Source organism: Rhopalosiphum maidis, chromosome 2, assembly GCF_003676215.2.
Source record: "Rhopalosiphum maidis isolate BTI-1 chromosome 2, ASM367621v3, whole genome shotgun sequence".
Lineage (NCBI taxonomy): Eukaryota > Metazoa > Arthropoda > Insecta > Hemiptera > Aphididae > Rhopalosiphum > Rhopalosiphum maidis.
In genome coordinates this window covers 59,740,384-59,761,709 of record NC_040878.1, presented here as the reverse complement: position 1 = coordinate 59,761,709, position 21,326 = coordinate 59,740,384, and the positions used below count along the sequence as shown (strand labels likewise).

Genomic DNA, 21,326 nt, shown 5'->3' with positions numbered 1-21,326 from the left:
GTAAAAATTTGGATATCAGACAACCAACTATTTAGTAGGTAGTGCGATTTTTCTTTAATTTAAAGATCTCATTAATTGAACTTACCTTTTAAGATACCCAATTTCTACTGGGAACCAATTTGGCTATTCCCGTATTGGTATAATAATTAAATGGTAACCGTAAAAACGTACATACAAATGTTATCTATTACTCACTTTTATTCTATGGTGATAAGGTGTAATAATAAATATTTTGTACAGAGCAGGAGTAATTAAAATATTAATGCACACAAATATTGAAATATCCCACTCAAATATAATGTACACACAACGACAAAACTATAAGTTCGAACATTGGCGTATCATCCTGTTTTTTTCTGAACAAAGTACAATTGAAACGTATCAACCATTAGTGTAACTACAAAAGCAAAAAGTATTATTGTTTATTGTTCAATATATTGTTGGTTATATATTAAGATAGTACCAAAGAAATCAAATAATGAATATATTCCATTATAGACAAATTATTATGTGAAAATTGAATATAAATGTTTTATAATATATACTATGTTTACAAAGCAGAATAATATAATACATCGCGTTTTTTATACTGATTCATTGTATCCGCGTTAAATAAAAAATCAATAACAAAACCAGTAAATTGTTTAAATACAATCATACATTTTTAAAATTAACAATATTTTCGGTTCATTACAAACCGTCAAATTATAGTGTTTCTAGAAAGTCTAGGTATACTGTTTTTAGTATAAGATAGTATAAAAAGTAATCTAAGTGATTATCCATTCATAAAGTTTTCATAGATGTGAATTGTTAAGTAACTAAACATATTTTACACTAGTATATTTTGTATTATTTCTTACACGCGTATATTATTATGATTTAAATTGTTATAAAAGGTAATATTTTAATGATACCTTATTTCAGAAATAATCAATTACAACGAGTAAAATATGCTAATAGATTTTTACTATAGTTTAGGTGTATAAGACAAAATAAATAAACGGTTTATGTTAACTTTGCATTTGTTATAATAGAAACTATACATTCTAACTGTAGACAATACAATACAAACTGATCCTGATACGGTGTTGACGGTGATACATTTAATGTACATAAATTTACTTTGTTTTAAACTCCATTAAACATTTAAACGTAAACTATGTATCGATTTTTAATACAATTATTTGGATGGTTTTAATCAAAAAAAATACAAGGCTAAAATTAAATTATATCGTAATAGCTATTTTATTTTCTGCAATTAATGGTAACCCCTTATAAACAAAATTAAATTCGTTTTTCCTGAGCCAAAAATTATTTTGTAAACACGACGTTTTTAAAATGAGAATTACGGAAAATCCTTTTTTAATGCATTCCAACACGGTGGTGTAAAATTCTTATTTAAAATAATATCTTTTTTTAAATAAAGTTAAATATTTTTATCATACCTGTTTTTGTTAACATTGTTAAAATTCATTCATAATAAAACTGCATGAGCAATGTAAAGCTATGTGAACTGATAATAATTACAAGAAAAAAAATTGTAATAAATAAAGTTGTAATCGTAACAGAAATATATACGCAATATGCATGTATCAACTAAATCTATTTTTCATAATTTAATTTTATTAATAAATTGTCTTTCACTCACTTATGTTTAGCGCTTACATGTATACTGATTTCGCTCTTTGATTGCTATATTATACCTTATATTAATAATAAAAAAAACACGTGTAATTTAGATAATATATTATTCGTCAAATACGCGGACCATAGTGGAAAAAGGTAGAGACACCTTCCAACAGCCATTCGATATCAATGGTAATTAGCTGATCATTTGCTAACAAAGAAAAATAAAAAAAAAATATAAAGAGACAATTCCATATACACTATATATATATATCATACCTCCACAGAATGTGTATCGTTGTACTCTTTGAAGGATCCATAATTACGCAAACGGGAAACAAACAAATTGTCCTGGATAACTACTTGATTAGGCCAGTTTTAATTTATTAAATTGCTTGGGTCTACATACCTTTAATTATGTAATTTTAACTATGGATACTTATAACAATACGATTTACTATGTTGTTGGATATTAGAATAACTTCTTACCTTAACGCTTCATTTGATTATTGATATGTCTAGGATTATTTTTAATAAAGAATTTAATAAGGAGAAACACATCTTAAAGGTATAAAATGATTTATATTATTTGTAAGTACTTTTTGAATACAGTAAAATTAAATTTTATAAAAATGTAAGAAAAAGTAGTAAAGGCCCGAGTGGAAATAATTACTTGTTCGTTATGTTGGAATAGACACTGTAGTAAGACAGATTGGATGATGTGAGAAGACTACCCGTGGTATCAAAAGGGAGTTCTACTTATAGTATGGATCTTTGGTACCGCGTTGACAGACTTATGACATTGTAGTTGTATATTATCATGTGTACAATATTATAAATTATTATTATTGTACATTAAGTAAATTTTATTTTTTATTATTATAGTTCATGGTACTGGGTACAGTTATATTATTACATTTTTAATATAATTTTAATATTGTTATTGATGATATGAAATATAGAGTTTGGTGGTGTATTGTGAGTATCATTACAGAATGAAATATAATATTGCAATACAATATACGTAATATTGCACGGTGTAAAATAAAGCATCAGCAAAAACAAAAAAAAGAATCACAAAACTGCAAACACAGAAACAACGCCAACACATTCACATCTTACAACGTACATTTTAGTTTCTGTTCCTTAACATTGAACATAAAATAGAAACGATCTCAAATAATACCATTAAATAGTCTAAATGTGAAGTCATATTTTTGGTTAAACTGAGAGCTGTTGTGTTAAACTTTAAATTGCGTATAAATCAAATTAACTAGCAATTCGAAATAGTATTATTTAAAAACTATATCAAGAAAAAAATTATGTAATAATTAAAATATAAGTATACGATTGTTTAACTAAGTTAAGTAGCAACATGAAAATTTTACGTTCATCCAAACTAGGTTAAGATAAAATGTTCGCAATACAATAACAATTAGTATAATTTTATGCATAATAGTCAATAAGTAAGATTTAACAAATAACAATGACTAGATTAAAATCTGATTATAAAGGGGATATGTAAAAACAAAAAGAGAAGCAGAAGTGATGATCGTATGATACGATCATTATTAATATTTGTTTGTTAATTTTGTATACGTCTGAATTCACCGGCGTATACGACAAAAGGCTCTAACTGCAATAATTTTGTCCGAATGTTAACTGTACGAATCAGTCGCCGGGACTACTTTTTTTATATATCATATAAAATATTATTATAGAAAAAACGAAAAGGATTAAAGATCCTTTCCGTCCCTACCGTATGCGGTAGTCATACATACACCCCGGATCATGATCACGATAAATGCATATTGCATACGATAATAATGTCATATATATATTATTGCTTATTATGCATCGTAATATAATACAATAAATGAAACTGGCTTGATGTCTAGTATGAAAATCATTGTCTAAATACTAAATGAAGTGCAATATAAAAATAACAATAATCCCACTATTGTTATTATTTTCTTTTGTGCAATTTAACGTAGGTCAATTTGTCAGATGTTTTGTCATTGTATTCCATTATAATATAATGCGGGATTCGTAATTGAGCCATCAAAAATAATCTAGACTACATTTTATTATTATTGTGATAAACGGAATGATTGATATCATATACGTATAGGTGCATTTATCTATAACATTATATTTATATATATACATATTATAATACGTATTATTATATTATTGGTCAACAATATTTTAATAGTTGATCTATATTCACTGCATATTTTAATGCTATTTTATTCATGACAAATACAAATAGATGTTTAAATGGCTGATATGCAAATTATATATATATATACATATTGCAAGGTTGTAAAACATAACGTATGATGGCTATTGATGTCACTGCTTTCGATTCCAATTGTGCGTACATAATAAAATAAAATTGTATTATAATGAAATCATTTTATGATATAGCCCACGGGTAGATAATTTTATACGAATATAAAACACTAATCTGAAATACAAATAATCAACAAGCAGTTTTTGTTTCTTACCATTCGTTAGCAATGTAAGCGACCTGTACAAATAGCTCACTGTCTTTTAAAAACGAACATACAAATTCGAAATGATCACCATTTATTTTATTTATTCTTTTTATTATTACAATATAAAAATACACTTAATATAATGTTATGACAATTTGCTCACTATGGAAACATAATAATATTTTATGCATAAAACCATTACTTTTCACGTTCACTGCAACAATTGCACCGGTAATAGTAATAATGACATTTAAAGTATATATTACCTATTATTATTATTATTATTATCATTATCATTATTATATATGCACTGTAATCGGGGCCATACAACCGCACCCTCGGTATCGCAAATGGGCAACCTACCAGTGGCGGCGGGGTTGACGAGCATTAAAGTCACTGTAAATGACACCGGACTGCGATTCATGGGCCGTTAAACGCCCATCACTTGGCCACTTTTGTGTCCCCCCCTGTCCGGTATAAGAATCACCGTTTCATTCACGCTAAATTTTTACGCGTGCATACAATGTTTTTATAATTAATTCGTAAAACGAATTATCTATTGTCTAGATCGCGGGTACATTAGTCTCTGTTTCGAGTGCATTATAATTGACCGCGTCCCGAGTAATATGTATAATATAGTGTCGTATATAAATCACGTTAATAGATACTTCCGAGTTTTACGTCTAATGCTCGAGTATGGGCAAATGGGAATTATACAAAAAATATGCTGTTGTTTTAAAACAATAGTAAAACGAACGTAGGTGCATGTATACAGATTACACGCAAATATAAAACCGGTAAAAACTAATCGTTTTAGCATTCTGTAGGTATATCTACCTATGTTTCACCATTTTTGTTTTGTTTATATCGTTATAATATATTGTCTATTAAATTGATAGGTTCGTTAATGCTAATAATATGTATATTATATATATATTAGATACCTATAAAGTATATACGCGTGTTGTATACAAATGTCTGTTGTAAATGCATTGTGTATATAATTATTAATTATTATTACGAGTATATACAACGAGGACAGTATGGTCAAAAAGTTAACGGGCCAGTGGTTATAGATAGGTAGTATACACCCAGTAGGGTATTAAAAGGGTTTTATTATAATATACTTTCTGCATGATGAAACATCGCAAGCTAACTTATGATTTTGATATTTGATCACCTTTATTAAATAAAATACCGGATGGCTGATTCAAAACATTAATCAATATGTTCATGACTGACACATGCTATAATATACCTATATTGTATAGCTATATTGTATAATAAAACGAATACATAATTATTGTCACAATATATTTTTAACCGAAATTCTAAATGTTAAAATTAAAATACATTTATTTATTTCTATTGTTTGAAAACTTGGACTTCTGTTAAAAGAATCAAATTACAAGAATAATATTTCTTTCTTTTTAAATTATATAGTTTTATTTTATATAATATTACATATCATCTGTTCTTCTTCATCAGTCAAGATAGTAAATCATAAATAAGTATTATTTTAATTAAATACATATAACAAACAAAGAACAGGAAATTATTGAAATTGTCTCTGTAGGGTGCTGAGAAGAATAACCAATTAAAAAAAAAGGTTATATTATTTAATTAAAATATAATTATATTAGTCTTTTAACGCGAAGATATTAAATTGCTGTTTCATTGTTTTTATATAAAAAATTCAAATTAACTTATTATATTATGGGTTTATTTCGCTTGTGATTTTATATAGGTTAAATTGTGTATTTTAATAGATCATAAGACAGAATTAGTTTGACATAAAGTTATTATATTTACGTTTTTTCAGTTTCGTAGACCTAATTTACATATAATAACTGTAGTTATATAATATGAAGTGTCGTAAATGAATCTGTCTGTATAATATACTCATAATATATTATGTTAACGATATCCACGTGTTTTCGGTTTAGGTAAAGTATTTAGTACATTTTTTCATAACAGGTTTTCGAGAACTACGTCCAACGTGATGATACCCATGATGCGTCTTAACATATATATATATATATTATTCTCAGTAATAAACTCACACAACAACAGCTGTACGGAACTATGGAAATTGATGGCACTGAGTTGCAATAGACTTTAAATGTCAAGCTTTAAAGCTATATATACGTTTTATCTGAAACTTTAACCCGAAAAAAAACTCATAGATATATATTATTATAAGGGTCGATCGATTCACACGACTCTGTATGGCTCCGTCATGGTAAGAGCGGAGAATGCGTTGGTTCATAAGACCATCGTTCATCCCTTATAATTGTCCGTCGCCGCCATCGGTAGGTACTATACAATACATATATGATTATGACGTTATGAATTTAAGTCGTACTAATGTAATATATTTATATATATATATATATATATGTATCTATATACCTATATTGGAGTCGTTGTCATGGTGTAAAATAATTCTTTTAGACAAAACGTTTTTAATTAAACGCAATACAATACTAAGTTAACCCAACCGAACTGGCCTACACGAGTATCATAATTCATGATATACATAATATTATGTGCATAATACAACGCATTACTATATATTATTATTATGCGACGAATGTACCTCGAGAAAACGATCGGGTGCGTTATACATACATATATTATTATTATGTATATAAATGCGTGTTGTACGCGAAAAGTAGGTATTAAATCCCCGCAAACGGTGCTATGTGCTATAAAATGCTGTGCGGGGTGATTTCTTATGTGCGCTGGCGCGCGCGCGAGCTCGCAGGTAACACCGAAAAGGCACAGGTATTACAATGCTATAAAAAAAAAAAAGGAAAGAAAAGAAAAGAAGAAAAAAAAGGAACGAAATAGTACACAAAAGGTGGCGCGACATTATATATATATATATATTTTATACATAATAATATATATAACGTGTGTATAATGGGGCAGGGCAAGCAGCTGTAAATCGTCGAAATGGCAATGGAAATAACACGTCGTCGTCGTCGTACGTATATATGTATCACGCATATACATATATGTATATAGATGTACCTCGCTCTACCAGCAGCTATGTACATACGAAACGCGCGCTCGAACCAGTCGTCGCCGTTCGACTACCGGCAACGTTCAGTTCTCGTTTGACTCTTGGCGCTGCACGTCATACCTACGCGCGCGCGTGCACGTAACTTAACGTAGTAATAGTATATGATTACAATAATATTTTTGTTTAATATTTAATAGTGACGTACACGCCGGTTATACTTATAAAAATTACATTTTTTTTTTTATCACGTCTTGATTTACAATACCCGTACACTCGATATTCTTACACGTTTCACGTTTATAGTTTTAATATTTTAATATTTTTTTTTTTTTATCATTTTTTCACATTCACACTTGTACACCTATATTATTTTTGGATGTGATGACACCGAATTTTTGGATACGATACCATCAATCATCGGTGGATCTGACAAATGTACGAGAATATCAAACGTGAGTATAAAATATTATACGCCTATTCACTTATGTATTTAACTTCACTTAAGAATCCACTAAGACATAAGCATCTCGGTTATACACGCCATTATGCATACAATCGAAAAATCAGATCAATATAACGTATTTTAGTATTTTATGTTATCAGTCGTCTAATTATTTATTTCAATTTACGGTTAGTGATCTTCAAAAAAACATTGATTCTTTGTTTGCAGTTTTTACAATCTGTAATTCATCACAATAAATAAAAACAAAGGAACATTTTATGATTTTCCCGAAAGTTTTAAATTGAAATAGTTAAACATACCTATGACTTCTCCTAGTTTAAAACTTGTATTATAGCAACATAGTGTAAATCAATAAACGCTTTGGGAGGAACTCTGGTACACAAGTAGATTATTAGGTATTCAAGTTAGCGTGTTGGACGTTAAAAGATATAGTAGTACTCTACAAGCTGTTTCTATTATTGAGAATTTAAAATTTCCATGTGCTGTCCAGATCAGGTGTTGGTAAAGTATCACTTTTAAGTAACGAGTGAGTATTTAATTGCAGTGAGAGATATTGGTGGTGAAGGCTTAAGAAGGGAAATGCTCCGAGTTATACAGTGAAACTGCAATGTATTGACTTGTTTTCGTTTAGTTGAACACCCGTGCGTTTTAGGCACCAAAGATAAATGCTCTAAGTTAATAAACAATTATATAATTACACACGTCTGTCAACTATAACGGTGGAGACTACTTCAAATTATAACCATTTTATAAATGACATTTTACCATATGGTCGGGAGAGCATGGCGCAGTGCGCCGTGGTGATAATATTTATGAACTGCAGGGTAACTATTTTTTTATTTATATTTGTATTATTATTGTAACTAATAAGACGGTTTCTTGGCGCGTGCTCAGTCGAAGAATGCCATGTACACATTGAATTTGAAATAAGTACGATCATCAGATAAGGATGTATTTGTGTGTTCCCGCACGTTTAATCTATTGTATTGTTCGTCCCGGCTGACGAAGGGCGGAATAAATTAGCACACGTTGAAAAACACACAGCCAAATGACTGTGGTAGCATTAGTGGCGCAAGTGTATAGTGCAGTAAAAATCATTATAGGCTTTTCATTACGACGTAGTTATATCACCTACCTATACAAAAACATAATTTGTCAACGCACGTTATCTTATCAAATTGATATTTTTATGATAATATAATGCTTAAATTATAGAGATGTCTACGCCAATTTTTGGTACCCCCTAAGGTACTTTGAATCGATAACGTAAAACGTTACCGTAAAAGTAAGAATGGTTTAGATTAGGTAACTTAAATACTAGACATAAAAATTCATAATACTGTTTGTTGTTTACATTAGAAAGAAAAACATTATTTGATAATGATTATTGTTAAAAATTCTTGTTATGTATCCACAGGCATTAATATTTAAACTGTTTTTTATACCAATATTTTTAAAACGACATTTTTAAAAATATTTTTTATAAGCTTTTTAAAATTCTTTAATCAACGTCTACATGTATTACAAATTAATCATAATGATATAATATTATAGTGCGTTTATAGCGGTAGGTATATACTTATTATTTATCAAACTATATCATTCGTCCAAATAACTGACTATCACGTGGTTTTCGTAAAACCGTGTAGAATCGCCATTCTCGAAGATAACAATAATGATAAGATGAGCATCACTGACATCGAAGAAGTCCTATGAACTCGGCCGATCGTTCTGTAGTTATATGCAAAATTATGTACCTATACTTAGTATTTATGTAGGTATAAAATGTCTGATAATATTGGTGACCTGTTTATTATAATTTACCCGTTATATCATAATATCATGCATATTATCGTTATCAATACCTATTCTATTATTATTATTATTATTATTGTTATTAATAACATACCCGCGGAGTTGGTAAATAATAATTATTAGGTATATCATGATATCGGAAACCGATTTAATGACACGGACCGCGGTCAAAATGAATCGTATATTCGTATGCATACGCCTACGGAAATTCAAACTGCGTTCCGGTTTATGGTCTTAACCACTCGGTCAACCACCGCTGATTTTCGGCTGCAATAATAATAATTACGCACAGCGCCGTGGCTCTATTGTGCTCCGAAAGCTGGACCACGGCAAGACCCCGTCGTCTGGGCTCCGAAAATCCCATACAACAATGCCACACACCGGACTGGTTTCCTCTCCACCACTCGACAGCGTCGCGTCTAGACTTCACGTCTCGTGACGCGTATATTATTGCACACGGATCTGGTGACACCGGAGGCATTGGTGGCGTGGAAGTGGCGGCGGTGGTGACGACGGCTCCGGAACTGCCGCGCCCGGTGTATAATGCAAATGTACTTGTCAATCACGTCTCTCCGTGGACCCACAATGAGCGCGGTGGGGCACTGTCGGGTGAAAAATACGCGTCGTTCTCTCCCCCAAACGCGCTTACGGGTCTCTCGCTGGTGTATAGTATATACTTATATATATATATATAAATAAGTTTTTACACACCTTAATATAATATAAGTCAATAGGCCGTCGTCGTTGTTTGGTAGTTCTAAAAAAGAAAAAACTGTTCTCGGGCAAGGGACGTTAATAAATATATACACTCCATTTTTTTAAAAAGTATATTGAACGGAAAAAGTTCTATTTATTTCTTAATAATATCCATATTCTTCTCAGTCTAGTACCATTTTATAGAATACTTTTTCCCCGTGACATGTATAAAATAAGCTATTTTAAATTTATGTACATTTCTATAAAAATTTTTAATAATTATTCTTAGGTATGTATCAACTGTATAGGACATTATTGTTTTAAAATTAATTTCTACTTTCAGTGATCGTTGAAAATCATTATAGCCACTATAGTATATTATAATGTTTATTTTTATATAAAGTATCTATATATTTATTCACTATATTTTCGATAATTTTTCTTAGACATCAGATATGGAATATATTTAATAAGAAATATGCTATACCCATATCGTTGGTTTTGTGTATATATATTTTTTTCGTGACGATTTTTGCTCAAGATTCGCATTTAAATGTGAGATTTACGACATACCGTATTGTAACGTATAAATGGGCGTCGTCGTCACAACAACACGACTGCATTATACTGCACACGTGCGTCTTTTGATAACGTTTATATGAATTATTATTTTTTTAAGGTCGCGTGGTGTGCGTGTTTGCGTAAGGAAGATTCTCTCGCGCGCGCGACCCGACACAATCGTCGCCGACCTGGGCAACAGTTAGCTGTATTATAATGTACGGAATACAATGTGCACGATATTATTATATAATAATACGATGTGTCGCACCGCACAGCTGGACATTTTGCGATTATTATTATTATTATTATCATTATTCACGCGGACCAGCCCATGAGAAATTTGGTTTTGCGTGACCGGTGTGCGAGTACGTACAATGCATACATTGTTGCGCGACTCGGGACTGCAGAAGATGCGCGGCGGTCGCCCAGTCGCGGACAACCGGTTTGCACTTTGTCGGCGCGGTACCGACTCGATGGTTCTTCAAGACCGGTCGGTTTGGGATGGTACAAAAAACAAATTAAATCAAAAACAACAAATCGGGTTAGACCACTAATATAATGTAATGACAAAGAGGTGGAACTGCAAATCGAAATACAGAAATGGAAGGTGAATCCCGCCAAACGGTCGCTGCTACCTCTATTATATTTATATTCGAAAACATTTTGTTATGTTTACTGTAATTATTGTTATTTTGTATTCTGCACGAATCGCGATAATTAACATGACTATTGATTGGAACAAAATATTTCATACGCGTATTCGTCGCAGCCGATTGTCCAAATTAATAATGCGTGGTTAACAATTTGTGACGAGCGATAAAACCAACAAATGACGAACTGCAACCACGATTCGGATGAAACGTAGACAACGTAGTAAACTTATATCTACTACGAAACCATCTTAAATAACGGCAACTACAATATGAGTATATGGCGAGTATCTATATTCGATACGAAATTTTCAAATAGTTCATTTCATACTGTTTTATGGTTATTTTATTACAACCCCATCATAAAATGCTCGATAATATTGTTACGGTGCGAGACCACGTGGTCGGCCATATTAAATGCCTATATGGTTGTCAATCGAAAAAACGATCGTTGACATCGATTTCATCGATCGATAAAGAAAAGAGTTAAGCCGATTACCGATTACGTGTTTCGCAGACGTGAACTGAAAATATAAAATTCATCTCGACGACCCCTCTAGATACCGACCAATTACCGCGACGTATCAATATTGTTATTATTATTATTATTTAAAACAGATTCGTATCTCGATGCATCTCGATCATGAAACAAGCAAAAGACCCAGACGTAAAAAAAAAAAAAATAAACAACGAGTGCCGATGATTCAGACAGAGACGAAAAAAAGAGAGAGTGAGAAGAAGCGAGAAACAAGGAGAACCGGTCCGTTACGATTTTTAAAACGTTATAAATAACGTTTTATGGGAATAAGAAAATCCCCGGGCCAATCGGGGCCAAACAACAGTGGTGGTGTGGCGAAAACTGGATCTCTCTCCCCCCGGGGGCACCCCATCACGGTTGCGCATTAAACACGCCGTCTTTTTTTGTCTTTTCTTCGACCCTCTGTACACAACATATATATACACGTATAAGACCTATGTACACATATACATATACATATACATATAAATATATAGTGTATATTGTATAATAATGTTAACCTGCCGCCGCCGCCGCCGCCGACGTCGACATCGACATCGACTGCAAGGGGATGCGACCCCCCGAACGTTAGTCGGAGTGAGCGAGGCGCAAAAAAAAAGGTCAAGTGAAGCGCCTTTCGGCCAGACAGAGGGGCAATCCACAAAAGATCAGACGTCTGGTTTTTTCGTCTCTTTTGTCCGGGATTTCCGAAATTTTTCCCATCAACCACCCCTACCCCTCCGCTCGCCAAAACTGCACTCGTCGTTGCCGTCGACTTAAATTTATGTATTTCGTTCTATACCACCGCGACCACTTTCGATGTATTATTCTATACGCACGCTATGTACGTACCTATTATTATTATAATATATAATATTATCGGAAGCGTATACCTATATATAATACTATAAATGCGCATTCGATCGGGCAGTAAATTTCGAAAGTCCGACGACGACGACAGCGAGTCAGGTGACACTGAGAATAATAGGCGCTTACAAAGATATTATATACAGGCATATTATGTGTGTGCAGTGTCACTGCGCATCGGGGTGGTGACCAACAGTCGTAAAATCCAGACTGTTATTGCGGATTAAAACACTTCGCGGTGCGTACCTATAACATAATGTAAATGTGTGTATGTGTGTACGCGCTCATATGGCGGGGAAGGATAGGGCGCACTGGCGTCTTGGGGCGTACACCCTTTGGGAAACTAGTCCCGGGCCGACCATGCGCGCATATAATATATAGGTTCGGCGATATACTATGGCTCCTCTGCCTCTAAATTATAATAATATATTCATTCCGATTACGTTTTTACATAATAATAATATGTGGATAGGGTACCTACCTACAGTATACATATTGTTGTTGCGTATATTATGTATAGGTAAAGGTACCTATATGTGGCGGCGGCAAATTAGTACGATCATTGTGTTTGCAATATAATGTTATTTAGATTTAGCCCTCCCAAATCGCTGTTGTTTTTTTCTCACATGCAACGTCTATACCGCACACCACAGTCCACGAAGTCGTTATCAAAAACCGAATAACTAATATAATAAATTATGTACCTATGTACCTTCAGCCGCAAAGATGCTTTACATAATATAATACTATACCAAACGTTACTATTCGGTTGGACGCTCTTGTCTCGGGGCACTACGTCACGGCTTAGAGGTAACGTGACAACGAGATTTGAAAATGAATTGTTGTGACGCTTAGCTTTTAATTTTAACACATTTATCAATAACTTATCTAAACCTTAAAGAATAAATAATTTCCACGTAATCAATATCAAAAGTTTTAAGAAAATTATTTGAATAAAATAAAGTTGCTTATGTTATTATTATATTTTATAATAATTTAATGGTTTCACTCGAGGTTTCACTATTTGAACAATTTTGTTTAAAATCTTCTGATATTCAGATCAATGACCGAATATTTCTGAATTATTGATCATTTAAATAAATGTAACTTTTTTTGTTGGCTTAATAACTACAAACTATAATATTAATAAACTATACTCACACGTTTAGGTAAATAGATATTAAATGATATGATAATATTATGATCATTATTCATTAATAATTAACAATTTTCAAACACCGGTTAGAAAAATAAAATACATAGTTACTTAGTTAATTATATTTTTTAATTTTCTGCTATAACGTATGTACTTATATACGTTATATATTTTTACCATTATATTCTGTTGAGCAAATAAATTACTTTTTTTTTACAACAAAAAACAAATATTAAAAAACAGAAGTTACGCTATATATCGGAGTAGTTAATATAGCTATATATGTTATATTTTATGGGTTGGTAGTTAATAATTTTTTTTTCTTGGCATGCGATTTCGTAGAATTGAAGTTATGTTGTTAGCAATAAAATTCCTGAGATAAAAAAAAAGTAATTCAAGTTTCTTTAAAATTCGGTTAGACTCTTCGAATGACATTTCAGCTGCTGTATATGCATATACCAGGTATAATAATATACATGGGGTGTTTTTTCCTTAAAAATACGCTCATATATATATTATACGTATATAATAACGTTCACAATTCATAAGATTTTTAGAATATAATGTCGCGCAACGGACGGGCACGCTTCTTCGTTCAGATTTATATATATATATTGTTACCGCACCGCGCAGCAGATGGTCTATACTTGGATGCATGTGCCAGGTGGTATGTTTCGCTATCCTCAGATTTGTCCTTTAACCCCGTTCCTCGCGATTTAGCCATCGGCATTCCGCCAAAAACCGTTCCGGCAGCATATACGATATGGGTACCTAACCTACCTTACCTATATCTATAGACATATTACGCGCAGTAATGCGATCCGAAACGGAAACGTACAAATTACATTGCCAGCGAGTACTTATAATATATATATATATAATATTATATAGTTGCATTGCATTCGTATAATATTATTTTACCTATATGGGCACGTGGACCGGAAATAAACATGGGATTTTCGTACACGGTACATGAGAAATAAAAAACGGTTATTGACGTTTCTATGGGCTAATTCGGACACCTTCGGCCGCAGCGGTATAAACGCGCACTCCCTTGACGTAACGGATACGTAATTATTATATTAAACAAGCGGAGACCGCGGATTCGGTATTTATGTATTATGTACAATTTATTGTACAACAATGATTACGAACGGATATGTTTTGACCTTAGACGTTCTTACCCATGTCACGCGTGTATATGGTCTTAATGTTTTTTTATTTATTATTATTTAAACATGTGCGTATATATTATATATTCAATTGCCCCGTAACCGAAACCGCGTATATTTTCTGAGAGGGAGGTGGCGAAGTTGAAATACGCGACGAACAATGCGCTCAAACGCCGTTTATACTACTACTGTAATATATACCTATGTATATTAAAAACAATTCATTCGTTGTTTCCGAGCTGAGGAAATGAAAAACATGTTACTCGTAATCGATACTTCAGAACAGAAAAAAAAATCATAAAACGATATTATAATAAACGCATGCCAAAAGGAAGTACAATCATTTAATAACTTGAAGGAGGTATATTTAATGCATTCGACACAATAATAATGTTACATATATACGTTTTATTCAAAATTTGATCAGTATAACACTGTTTACATATTGTATTTCTATAAGCACTTATATGATGGACTATTTTTTTTTATAAGAAAGAAGGTATACGCGAATATTATACAGGGTGTGTATCTTGTGTTATTAAAAAAAAAAATACCTGAAAAAACTTGTTTCTTATACGAATTGTTTGTTTTATAAATAATAGGTATGCTTAGTAAACGATATCTTGTGTCGTTCAAAAAATAAAAAATACACGTTTCTTTGTTTGCAGTTTTATACGAGACATTTTATTTATAATTATTTAAAATCTAATATAAGTACGATGCAGTCGTACCAACGAAAATATCAAAAAGTTTTTTTCAACAATACATTATTCTGGAATAGAGCAATTTTTTCTGAAAATATGTATAGTCAAACCATCACAGTAAACATACATAAAATTATATTAAATAGTTATATATCTGTTAGAAAGTGACAATATTTATACAATTTACTTATAGAAATATATTCTTAAAGTTGTTATTACTAATACCCACAAAGTGTTCATTTACCAAGTTACATAAGCTACCTAACCTATATGTTTTAAAATGAATAAAAAAGACTGTTATGGATGAATTTATTTTAAAGATGAACAGGCGAGTATGTATGAATAAATACCTTTTTACATGCACTTCGAAAAATAATAACTACATAAAAAAAAACTGACCCTATATACTTTACACTCATACCATTCGTATTCGAATCGAACAAAAATGACGAAAAACATTTTCTACGTGCACAAATATCAAAATGTATACATATTCCCGTAAACTGCGTATCGAAAATCAAAAATTGGTGGAAATAATGGCATTTGACATATTGACAACCGTTCAAATACGTTATTAGAAATACATTTCTATTTCTGATACATACATGACACAAGGGATCTACGGACCATAACGGTATGTTGTTATATATCTATACATACGATATACCTAATAATACAAATGTTTTTATACACAAGCGCATGTGATGTGTAGTGATCATCTGTATATGGGCTGCGTCCTTTAGAAATTGTTTTGATCGGCATTGTCGTCGACCAGTGGGCAAAAACCGTTTACAATAAATAATAGAAGAACAAGAATTTTACTTTTGCACTTATACAAATACGGTATAGTGATTTAATAAAAGACCAATAAAGTGTAAACATTTGAAAATAAATCCTACGACATTAAATAAAGACGTTTCTTCGTATTGCAGGATATCTGCCTGTATAATGTAGACGTTGTGCGAAGACGTCCCAACAACATTTCGACTATATTGACAATGATTAGGACGGTATTTAGAAAAATAATGGTTTACGGCTCTTACACTATAATAATATATACAATACGTTTAAACGACTGTTATATACAAGCGGTCATACAAATGATCAAGACGTATACAAACGTTAGTCGTCATTACACACGAAAGGCCGAAAATCTTATTTGAGAATGGTACTCTTAGGATAAAGTATATATAAATATAATAATAAATTAGTAAAATAAGTAATATTATTATCTATAATAAATAACATAACTACAACAATTATTCATAGTTAATTTAGTATAACTTTTTCTACTTATATATAGTATATTGTTAAAGTTTTAACGCTATATAGGTATATATAGCGTTGCAACTTTAACAATATAATACATTTCGAATTATTTTTTTTTGAAAAATTAAAAACCAGTATATTATTATTATTATTATTATTATTATTATTATCATTCATACTTAGGAATATAATTTAAAAAAAATATTATATCCATTTATGAGCACATACTACAATATGCAGCTTAATTTTTGCACTTTTTGCGTTTTCAAAAACGGATATATAAATTTATTCAACCACAAACGTTGGTTATTATATATAATAATAATAATAATAATGAAACCATGTACAAAAATATGCGGGCCCCCTATTTATGATTTATAAATTCAAAGCTATTCATGTCGGTAGAGGTACAACGATCGTTACAATATTTGAATACAAAATTATTAATACCTACATTTAATATATTAATATGTTTTACGTTCTTTCATAATACGTAATAATAATATGACGTATATTCAATTTCGAATAAGTTTGATAATCGGTTTAAAAAAAAAAAAAAATGGTTACACTCAAAAATTGGTCTTACAATGAAAATTTGACCCTGTACCGTACATTGTTTTAGTATCTATATTTTTTTTTCGCACGATACGTACGTACATACGTAATATTATAATGACACATAATTACTATAATTTTCTTGGCGGACGAGAAATAAAAAGAATGAAAAAACGCTTTTAAATTTGTCGGCAGACGCGTATTACTGCACGAATATACGACCTACCTCCGGTGGCGTGGTGGTACTTCCTGGATGTTTCCTCCGTTGCCGCTCTACACTATATCAATTAATAATATATCGTGTGACAAGTGACCTAAAACCGTCGTTACCCGGACGTAAGACACCGCTCGACGTTATCTACTGCGACGGATAACATCTCAAAAATACTCTTCGTAAGGTGTCGTTGTTGTTTTAATTGAGTTTTCTCACAGTCATTATATTTAAAAAACTCTGAAGTGGAAAAAAATATATATATACTAAATCCAACATCCACCGCACGCGTGTATTACCCCGTTTGATCAATTAATCATATCGACAGCATATATATATATTATTATGTGCATCATGTATGGACTCCCCGACGAGCGTCTACCTATACAGACAACGACAAACAAAAACGAATCCGCAAAACAAGTACGCAAACATGCGTCCGGGTGGCGTGTGTTTATACTATTATGATTATGATCATTACTATTATTTACCTCTATACCATCACTCTTTCTCTCGCTACACATTCATAGTGCATGACTAGTAATTTTTCGAATAAATCCGATCGATTGTGACGCCGATCTCTGCAGATGCACCCATCCCTCTCGAAACAATATTACAACGTATTATAAGTACTGCGCGGTGCCATACATAATAATAATACTACGTTATTCGATATTCAGAAATATATAACCATAATACGGGGGTACAACGATGCCATCATGCGGGGTATATCAGGGTAGGGGGTGTAAAACGGTAAAATTAGCATGAGGGTGTCTACCGTCCGTTGCAAGTCTAATTTGGCTTAAATACGTGTCGGTGAGCTTTAATGTCCCTTAGTCCGCACACACGCACAAAAATGTACGATCGGACAACATAGTTTCCGGTCCATATAACGGTGTGTGCATGATGGATATATACAACATTAATATATTATTATATTATAAACGCGTCCGCGATAACGGCTTGGATCTGCAGTGTACTACCTATACCTTTACTGGCGGTGGCATTCAAATTTACAGTGACGGATCTGACGTAAAAAAAAAAATATAAAATAAATAAAACTGAAAAAACATGCCGTAAACCACCTGCGCCCGCGATCGCACACCTGTTTCGGACGTCCGAGACTCAATTTAACACGATGATTTCCAGCGCTATTGTTATATCGGTTTTCACCATTGCCGCCGCTGTCGTCGACCGTTCTGCTGTTAACCAACAACGCTATATCCGTCCACGGCCGGCGGGGGGGCCTTGGCTGATGGGACATACGGCAAATAGCCATACACATAAAAAGCCAAAGCCTTTACGATAAATAACACACCTACCTGTGTATGGTAAATGTGTGTCGAAAGCAATTTATCCGGTCTTTATAATGTAAGACGCTATATGAGTTCATTGAACAATTATTATTATTATTATGATTGTATAATATATATATATACGCACACCTACCTGCCTTGTCGCTATAATTCTTATATTGGTCGTAATAACTTCCGACGACGGTTATATACTAATTTACGCGCATCAACCGGTCCCCCTAGAAAAACGGATTTCATGAACGAAATTACCGTCGAAACCGTTTTTCATACCAATCGATTAATCATTATTGTTTACGTTTAATGTTCTAATTATCAAATAATATAGAAATACCTAAGTAAAGTTAATTTTTTTTTTTTATTATTATTCAACTGATGTTTTATAGGAACATTTTTCCACGATTACGATCAAAAATATGTTTACTGACTCATATACAACGCAGTTTAATATTATGTTATTTATATATTATAGCAATAATAATAATATTATGTCCTATATCCGAGTGTAATCAATTTTTATTACAGTTATTAGGATTATATGAAAAAATTGAAACTCGTCATCTTTTTTATGTATTATCTCATATAAAAAACCACATGGATTAGAAAATATAATTATGGTAATATCAATCGGTACTAATTTGTTTTTTAATTTTTTTATTACCATTATTATTTACATGTATTTTATACGTTAACAAGGTTTATAAATAAATATACAGCCATATGAAAATTTGAATGTAATAACTACATGTTATTGATCCAACTATTATACATATCATATTGTCCTATGACCATAATAATTAGCAACGTAAAAATAACGATATACACGCACACATTATGTTAATCAGAAATGTATACTTTGTAGGTACAAATGACACAGAAACTAATGATATGCATACGCAATCATGTTTGTTTATAATAATATAATTTATATCTTAACGTATTTTTTTAAATATTCACGTGGTCTCGTCGTTATTCTAGCCACTGAAATCATGTTTGGATCACTGTCAAAGTAATTGAAAATGTGTATAAACAGAACAGTAAATCGTACTGTTAAATGGATTTTATTAAAACGATTGTTTTTGTACATAATACTTTGCAAATTCGTTAGCATATATTATTAGTCATTAGGTCTATACAGATTCAAGATTTTTTTTTTAGAAAATAAAACTCCTGCTTAAACTCGATCAGACGAATGTGGAAAAACGATAGATATGAGAACCTTAAGAATATTATCGAGTTGCTGGTGTTAGGTTAACTATCATTTACGAATTTACGAGTCTTTAATATCAATGTTATAAAAAAAAAAAAACCAACAATAAAATATAAATAGATCTATTCTATGATATCGTCTGCGTGATAATAATGTCTGCAGTTTGTCACGTATAGCATAACGATATTGTTCTACAGATTGTATTGTAATTAGATGTGTCTGGCCTTACCGGGCCGTGAAAAATTATTCAAAGGGTATCTTTTTACGCTCTACTATTATTATTATTATTTTTTGTATCAGTTTTTATTTCCGCACGAACTGATTGCTGATTTACGACGGTTGATCGCTCACAAAAGACACGAAGAACGTTTCACAAAAGAATTGTCTAAGTGGCCCGGTTAGGAATCCATGGGAGAATATGTATCGGTATTATTTCGCGTCGAGGATGTTCGTATATACCTGGAAATTTATGAGCTCGGCGCAAAGGGGTTGGCGACTTTGAAAGGGAGAATCGAAAAAACACCGACTTGTTACCGGGTACGTGTATATGTGATGTTCCGCGCCGCGGAGATACGATGAAAACGGTGACAAAGAAATAGCGTGGTATGTACGGCACCGCATCTATTGTTCTAGGGTGGAAAAAAATGGACGAAAGAGTACGCATTTTTTTCACATATATATAAATGTATTTTATATATACCTACCCTCGAAATAGAGCGGTTTTTATTCCACCGCTCTGCTGCCGCTATCGTTCAGTGGCAGATAATATGCTAATAAGTCACTCACGTGTATTTACCGCACGGTTGTCACGGCGACGGACTGCGGTATAGATCATTTCTTGTTTCCAAACGACTAAATCGGTTATGGGCCGATACGTCGCTTACGTGCGCATATATGCTAAGTAGGTGATAAACAATGCAATTCATTTTCCGGAACCGCCTGTAATAAATAAATAAATAAATAATGACACTAACCGGAAACCTGGTGCAGTACCTAACTGACGTTTGTTATT

General features: G+C 31.9%; 1 protein-coding gene across 2 annotated transcripts in view; it reads left to right on the top strand.

The window, feature by feature from the left end:
- The first annotated feature begins 7,259 nt into the window (after positions 1-7,259).
- The window catches only part of LOC113555024, a 55,218-nt gene continuing 41,151 nt past the window's right edge, over positions 7,260-21,326 (top strand). For both annotated transcript variants that reach the window (XM_026959303.1, XM_026959301.1), the window contains exon 1: positions 7,260-7,607. The gene's annotated coding sequence lies outside the window, so the exon portion shown is untranslated. The remainder of the gene's footprint in view (positions 7,608-21,326) is intronic.